The sequence below is a fragment of the Electrophorus electricus genome, chromosome 6, assembly GCF_041902795.1.
Source record: "Electrophorus electricus isolate QZ-2024a chromosome 6, ASM4190279v1, whole genome shotgun sequence".
Classification (NCBI taxonomy): Eukaryota; Metazoa; Chordata; class Actinopteri; order Gymnotiformes; family Gymnotidae; genus Electrophorus; species Electrophorus electricus.
The window spans coordinates 28,412,342-28,419,906 of NC_137502.1; the positions used below are offsets into that span (position 1 = coordinate 28,412,342).

Consider the following 7,565-nt stretch of genomic DNA (forward strand, 5'->3'; position numbering starts at 1 on the left):
TAGCAGCATCTCCTCTGTCTGGCTTTATTAACGTCAAATCTACTCTATGCAGAGTTAACAGAGGCACAGCTAAGGTGGACTGCACTATTCCACACAGGAAACCTGCATTTAGTCATGCTGCCTTTTCCTTCAGTGTATCACATCAATGAAATTCATTACCACAATTAATTAGAGAATCCCACTCCTGCCATTCATTTAAGTAAAATTCCTCTCCTGTCATTTATTAAACCACTAAAAGCTCATCTATGTTCATCAGAATTCGTATATATAGAAGTGATTTCCAAAACAAAATCCATAATGTCCTAAACGTGGTTTAGATGTAACTCTACAGTTTGCCTTTATTCAGTATGCAGGGATCTATGAATATGCAAATAGTCCCTGCCTCTATCTCCACCCACCCCTGCACCGCTCATGCTTACCTTCTCATTGTCTTCAAACACCCAAACCTCAGCTTGTTTTCTGTTGCTAGCTGCTGTACGCTACATAATAGCAATAATATTGGAGAAATTCAGCCATACCTGTTCGACCGGACTCAGAGGAAGAAGTAGAACACCGAATTGCCTACATGTCAGTGTTTTACAATGGTAATGTATTTACCCACTACAATGTTATAAAAGTAACAGAAACAGATAACATGAGCTTTCGACTACAGTATCAATCAGCTAATAATGTGTTGCTAATGTTGGACAACCATGGTCTTGAGCACTCACCATCTTGTAAAGATAAAAGTCTCTGGAGAAAGTCATGTAGTTTATAACTAATATCGTACTATACTACATGTATATGTGTCCTAATGTTACCTCTAATCATAGTTGTTCACTGTGTGACAATTCCCATGGAGCAGGAAAATATATTTCTGTCAAAATGATCCGATTAAAATATAGTGTTGCCTTAACCCGCTTTCGCACTGTGCGATAATTGGCCGAATTTTGCTGTCATAGGCCAAATCGCACATTGCGTATGAATATCGTTGATCGTGGGGTGAGATCGGTGGAGGTAGAACGCAATACTCTACAGCGACTGATTTAGTGCCTCTGCAACCAAAGACACATGACGTCTGAGTTCTGGCAGAGTCAGGAAATGTAGGTGGAAATCGCAGTGTGACCTCTCCTACAAGGCTCGTATACAAGCCACCCATGAGAGGACGGTGGGTGATTTGACTCTCATGGGACAGCGACAAATACTGGCCATGGCATGCTCGTTTATGATGTGCTCATTCATTTAATCGCAGATCTGTCGTTAGAGAATATTTACTGTGCAGTCTGACTTTAAAAACACATATCATCTCCAAATGTCGGACAATGAACTCTGACAAAATTTTACTGGCATCATCTTCTTCAGGCTGACATGTAATGGACCAATGGAATTGCACAGTGTTAACCCAGGTTTACTTGTGGTGATAATTAAAGGTGTCAACATGGAAAACTATTTACCTTAACTCAAACTATTGGCTTACCAATTGTTTGTGTAATGGGTAGTTGCTTTAATATATCCATTCTCTATAGCTAACTTTTTCCTTCTAGCTTCATCACCACTTAAGTGGATGTAGTTGTCATTCAATATGTCAAATCACTACAACTGGGATACTGCACCAGGAACAATGGCTTGGCAGCCTAAATGATTTGTAAGTCGGAGCTGATGTGGTACTATGAAATACAAATGTGCAGTCATATTTTAGTTTTCAAACAAACCTGATTATCAAGTTGACTATTTCTTGAGCATAGTGATGCCTTGCTGTAAATCAGCTAATCAGAGAAGAGCTTATCAAATTATTCATGAGCCCACCAAAAAAGGGAAAATGGCTTGTTTCATTCCAGGGTCAAATCATGGGGTTATAAATGCTCACATAAAACTGCATCTGGGCATTTTTCACCCTGAGCAAAGTCAAATAGCTTCTCTAGACATCAGCAAAAATTTTAAATACTGAGTAAATGCATTCTATGTCACCTTTTAATGTGTCACCCAGTTTTCTGAAAAAAATTCTCCTAATTTTTATCAAATATGCAAATATTGAGAAGGATTTTCACAATATGCTATACCACAGAAGTAACCCTAGTCTTCTATTACTCTCGAATGCATCTCAGTTCAACATCATTATATTACCATCTCTCAGTGCTAATTTGCAACACAATCAAACTAGCTCCAGCGAAGCCTTTAGAAAATGAAGAGGTTACATGCAAAAAGAGCCTGAGACAGATAGAATAGTTGGGCTTTTGCGTTGTTCAAGACACAATCTCTTATATGTCAGGGGATGGCCAAAGATGGGTCAAGTTAAAATTAAATGGCCATTAAATTAAAGGTCATTCATTGATTATTTAAGTGGAGTTATGGCATTTATGATGACAGTGTAAGACTTTGGAAGCCTGTGAGCATGGCCAAAAAACACTAGTTTTGAATAATTGAAGTTGTAGAGCCACAGGTACCATGTGTCAGACAGCTCTTCCTAGTTTACATCAGGATGGATTTTGGGTTTGCTGTTTCATCAGATTTTCATACTTTTATGTCAAGGAGAAATGCAGGAAGTCTTTGGTTATGCATGAAAGACGAGAAATCCACTGCGTAACAAGTACTTAGACATTTCCAGCCACGTCTTTGTTGCACTGAGGTAGAAACACAAGGCATAGGGAGTGCTTTGGACATATGAAAAGGGGTTAGCTGCTCCATTATCACCTGAAGGTAAACATGTTACACAGTTGAAATGCATTGTTTATAAATCAAATGAGGTCCCTCAAAGATCAGAAAGCCCCAGACCCCCTGTACTCATGTGCAGCTGGATGTAGATAGAAGCCTCACAAATTGTTTGTGTAATGGGCGGAAAGAAGCTGAAGGACATTTTATTTAAGGAGTAAGCTCTTTAGAGATTTAGGGCTACCATGGAAACAAAATTGTGCCGAAGCAAGCTCTTAGCTTTGAATGTAGTTCCTTCTTCCATGCAAAACCTAATTTAATAACTGCTGAGATTTTAGGCAGTGTCAGTGAGTCCGGTATCAGGTAGTTTGATAATTAATGGGAATACAAATAGAGAAAAGTACAGACATGTGCAGTAAAATACACACTTGCACACACGTATAAATTAATACAAAATAATTTTCATGTTTTACCCACCATTAATTTATAATTGTTTACAATTAAGCCAATACGTAATTTAGCTTTAATAATAGCATATCATTTTGTTCATTAAAACAGTGAGCAATGATAACTGTTAAATGGAGTTTTGAAGTCTAAGTGAAGTAAGTCTCAGTTTGCTAATCTGAAGTAGAAATGTTTGTGCTTTCACCTCAACATTATTCTTAAGAAGCTGAAAATGAGTTCACGGCTATACTGCTGCTCATTTTCAAGGTTTTGGACCACTCCCTTTTTTGGCTAGTTGTGAAGACTGTGCATACAAATGTCATGAGTGTGTTGGTGGATCTTTAGAGTTTGCATATGCATGAATATGAGAATTTTTGTAGATAATGGTTGTCCCACAGTATTTGTGTGGGTGTGTGACAAGACTCAGATCCCCAGGAGAAGGTGTCAGTGAAGGCTGTCACGTCATTTCACTCTTCTCACAGAGACACGCAAGGTTGGGGATGTGATTCTTATTCCATGTAGCACACTGTCTCTCCCACCTGCATATACTCACACATTAATGGGTGCACATGAGGGCTGATGTCAGGCCTGGACGTATAATTGAAGGTAATGCCCAAATTGAAAACTTACAAAGACCTAGGTAAATATATTATGACTTAAGTAACATTAAGGCAAAACAGCAAGAGCAAAATCCGAAGAAATAATACATATAATGTAATATAATGTAAAGCCAAGATGGAAAACAGCCTCCTTGAGAAACCAGCATAAGCTGATAAAAGATGCATGAGTGTTGACATACCCAAATATAATATTGATTTGCCAATGCTAAACAACGTCAACATCAAAGAAGGCAATACCAGTAGTGATGCTCATTTAGCTCTATTAAAACTCCATCCAAGAGAGAAAGTTGTAAGAGGGCACGAAAAACTCTAGTCCTCGTTTTGGTGGTTGCTCTGCAGGTTCTTTATGTTGCGTTCATAGATGATTGTCTGTCATGGTTGACGCGACACTGACACGGATGTTTCTTTTTCTTTTGATCTTCACTCATTTCAGGATGTGCTCTGTCAGGTCTCCTTCACCCAGCGCTAGAAGAATGGCCAAATACCAGAAAGGTGCTTTTATTTCCAAACTCCAAATCCCTGAAAAAGCCACCTTTTTTCATCTCGTGGTGTTAATGATGTAACATTACAAACTCCCATATCTATTATTATTATTATTATTATTATTATATTAAACTCCCATACCATTATTTCCTGTTTCCATGTTTGATGATTGCCATTTAATTCATAACCAGCCAGTTCTAGTTACCATCTCTAAAAGTGGTACAATACTAGCTTTATTCAGGCTGCAACAAGTGCCTTCATATAATACCCAGGATGCAGTTGTTTTCTTTTTTAACCATAAGGGGTGAGAATCCAAGTTGAGCACTAGAGTGTGTGCTGAGATAGCCCACTCTCAAACCTGCAATTATGACTCATTTTCCACACTCAGATAATAAAACACAAATTGTTACAAAGCTTCATCTGAAATGCATAATGAACAGCTCTGTCTCCACTGTCAGACATACTAGAAGGCTCCCCAGAGTCTGGTTGGCAAAGTGCTGATTATAATACATGTTAATAGGCATTGTGGTGGGAGGTCTGCGATATACCAAACTGCACATTACCACAAATGTGATAAACGTTAATTTGTAATTTGGTGGTATAGTAGAAGGACGATGTGACCTGAAGTATAAAAAGTACTGTTAGATGTACATTGAAACCATAAGCAAGTTAGAGAATAGTCTTCAAGTTGTTGATTGCTTACTGCTTTTGGTTTATAGGTGATAAGAGCATATGTATAGCTCTGCACATCGTATGTCAATGGTTGTGACACTGGTGCCACTTTATAAAGATTAATTATTCAAACTAAAAACACCTGTATTATTATGGTTATTTTACTAATGTAAACTACAGTCCTAGAATTCCAGTAGGAGCAGGCATATTCTACATGTACTCATGTGTTCACACTAACATCACACCATGTGAGATCCAGAGGTGAAGTTAGGTTAATTAAAAATCTGCTCTTGTATTTTTCAGGATATTAGACCAGCCCCATTTCAGCCCCACTGAGAAGACATCATTTGGTTTTATTGGCCTGTGTCATTTTTTTGTTGTTGTTATAAACTGGATAAGGTTCAAGACATTGGCAGAACAGTTACCAAAGCAGTTAAAATGGAACAGGCAGCATCAACGCTTATGACCTCAGTTTTAGACATATGGTAGATTAGGGTTATATCAATGTTTATGACGTCAGTTTTAGACATATGGTAGATTAGGGTTATATCAATGTTTATGACCTCAGTTTTAGACATATGGTAGATTAGGGTTATATCAATGTTTATGACCTCAGTTTTAGACATATGGTAGATTAGGGTTATATCAATGTTTATGACCTCAGTTTTAGACATATGGTAGATTAGTGTTATATCAATGTTTATGACGTCAGTTTTAGACATATGGTAGATTAGGGTTATATCAATGTTTACGACGTCAGTTTTAGACATATGGTAGATTAGGGTTATATCAATGTTTATGACGTCAGTTTTAGACATATGGTAGATTAGGGTTATATCAATGTTTATGACGTCAGTTTTAGACATATGGTAGATCACGGTTATGTCTGACCTCTGGCTGACAGTCTGATTTGCAACTAAAGGCGAATATCCAGGCGCAGAACCAGATCCTCCAGGCTTCATAGTGTGCTACAGATGCCACCGTCTCAATTCCATATGCCAAATAAAAACTCTTTGGGAACAGTCACCAGTTTATTGTGCACTGTCATGAACAAGCATTTTATTTATTCCCAGAAGAGATTAAAACAGGTAAAGTTCGAAATAGTGTCTATATAATTGTGCACAGTAAGGAAAGTTTTTTGCTCAGGCAATTGCTAGTCTGTGATCAGGTTCGCTGTCCAAAAAGACAGAACATTCTCTCTATCTTGCATTTCTAGTCCACTTTCATGCACACTCTATGCAGCTCACTGATCTTACCCATCTACTTGGTTTTTATTTAGTTCGAGATGCACTGTACTGTACTGCAGTAAAGGGCTTCATGGTTTTGGCTCTGTTTTCAATAATTCTGAGAAACACAGGGCTCACATCAAAAGGCCACGTTTTGTAAACAAGGAGAGGAGGTAAATGGCAACCCAGTGTCTGTTAACTGGGTAAAGAGCTCCCTAAATTATTATAATAGTGAGTGGTTTTGGATGGGTTGGTAGAAGGATAACAGCAACTCTCATGTCACACTCAGTAAGAACCTGGAGCTTGTTTGTGACACTTGAATGAATGGTATAATGAGATCACATGTGAGATCATATGTGCATTTCAATATTTTTAATGGAAAGTTAGCAGTTTCAGACAATAGTGCTTTCCATCAAAGGCTTCTCCACAGAGCCAGAGAAACTGCAGCCAATGTAATTGAGTAGATGTTTTTGTGTTCATAGGAGGAAAATATTTTACCGTACCCTTTTAAAGACACCCCCCTCCCCTAAGAAGAATGGCTAACCAAAGATTTTTCAGTATGTCCACTTTGAAAAATTGAGCTCGAGGATAATGTTTCTCATTGATCTTCTGTCTTTGTTGTTCTTCCCACATGAAAACTATATATAATATTAAATATAGATTGTTTTCCAATCAAATAGCATTCAAAGGCGTAGTCTCTGCTTGTACAGCTTGCCAGAAAAACATCTGCTCGCAGGCGTGGTAAAAAGCCTGACTTCATCTGAGCATTTAGAGTGGCATTTAGCATTAATTAAACACAAAAGCACATTCTCCTCTCAATTATACCTCCTCCACCATTGCACACACTCCAAAAGTTCTAACTGAACTGGATAAATCCTCATCGACTTCTGTTCTATGGAGAGGAATGCTAGAACAGTGTTCTTTTCTTCTGCTTCCACCCCTTTTAAAAAAATAATAATTTTTTACATTTTTGACAGGGATGTTTAGAGCGCAGAAATGGAAGACTGCAGAACTAGATCACTTCGGTAGTCTCTCTCCAGACGAATTTCGCCTTTGATTTCATAGAAGACAGGTGCAATAAGAGATAAAACAACTTGACCACATGCAGCCAAGACCCTGTATAATCTGTTTTGGTGAAGTATGTGGAAGAGTGTGGATATGGTGCTGTTCCCTCCCTGCCAGCTATGGCTTCCATGCTCTACACAAGCGAGAAAGAGAACGAGACATGTTTCCTCAGGCTGCTTTATGAGAGCCAGATTTTTCTTGCTGGCCATTGCATGTTTCCTCAGGCATGAGACTGGCATTGACTGGCACAAACCAACAGCATACATGTGCCTGTGTGGAGGTGGGAGGGTGCCTAGGTGTGTGCGGGTGTGTGTGTGTGTGTGTGTGTGTCTGTGTGTGTGGGCAGGGTGCACACAGGGTGCGCAGGGTTCGTGTGCTAAGAGAGGACTCTAGTATCTTTCTTTCTTCTCTATTTGAGACCAACAGG

General features: G+C 38.6%; 1 long non-coding RNA gene across 1 annotated transcript; it reads left to right on the forward strand.

The window, feature by feature from the left end:
- Positions 1–429: 429 nt before the first annotated feature.
- Positions 430–5,862, forward strand: LOC145658595 (uncharacterized). Its single transcript, XR_014124218.1, has 3 exons — positions 430–584; positions 4,126–4,184; positions 5,151–5,862. It is a non-coding gene; the product is annotated as an uncharacterized LOC145658595 (long non-coding RNA).
- Positions 5,863–7,565: the final 1,703 nt, after the last annotated feature.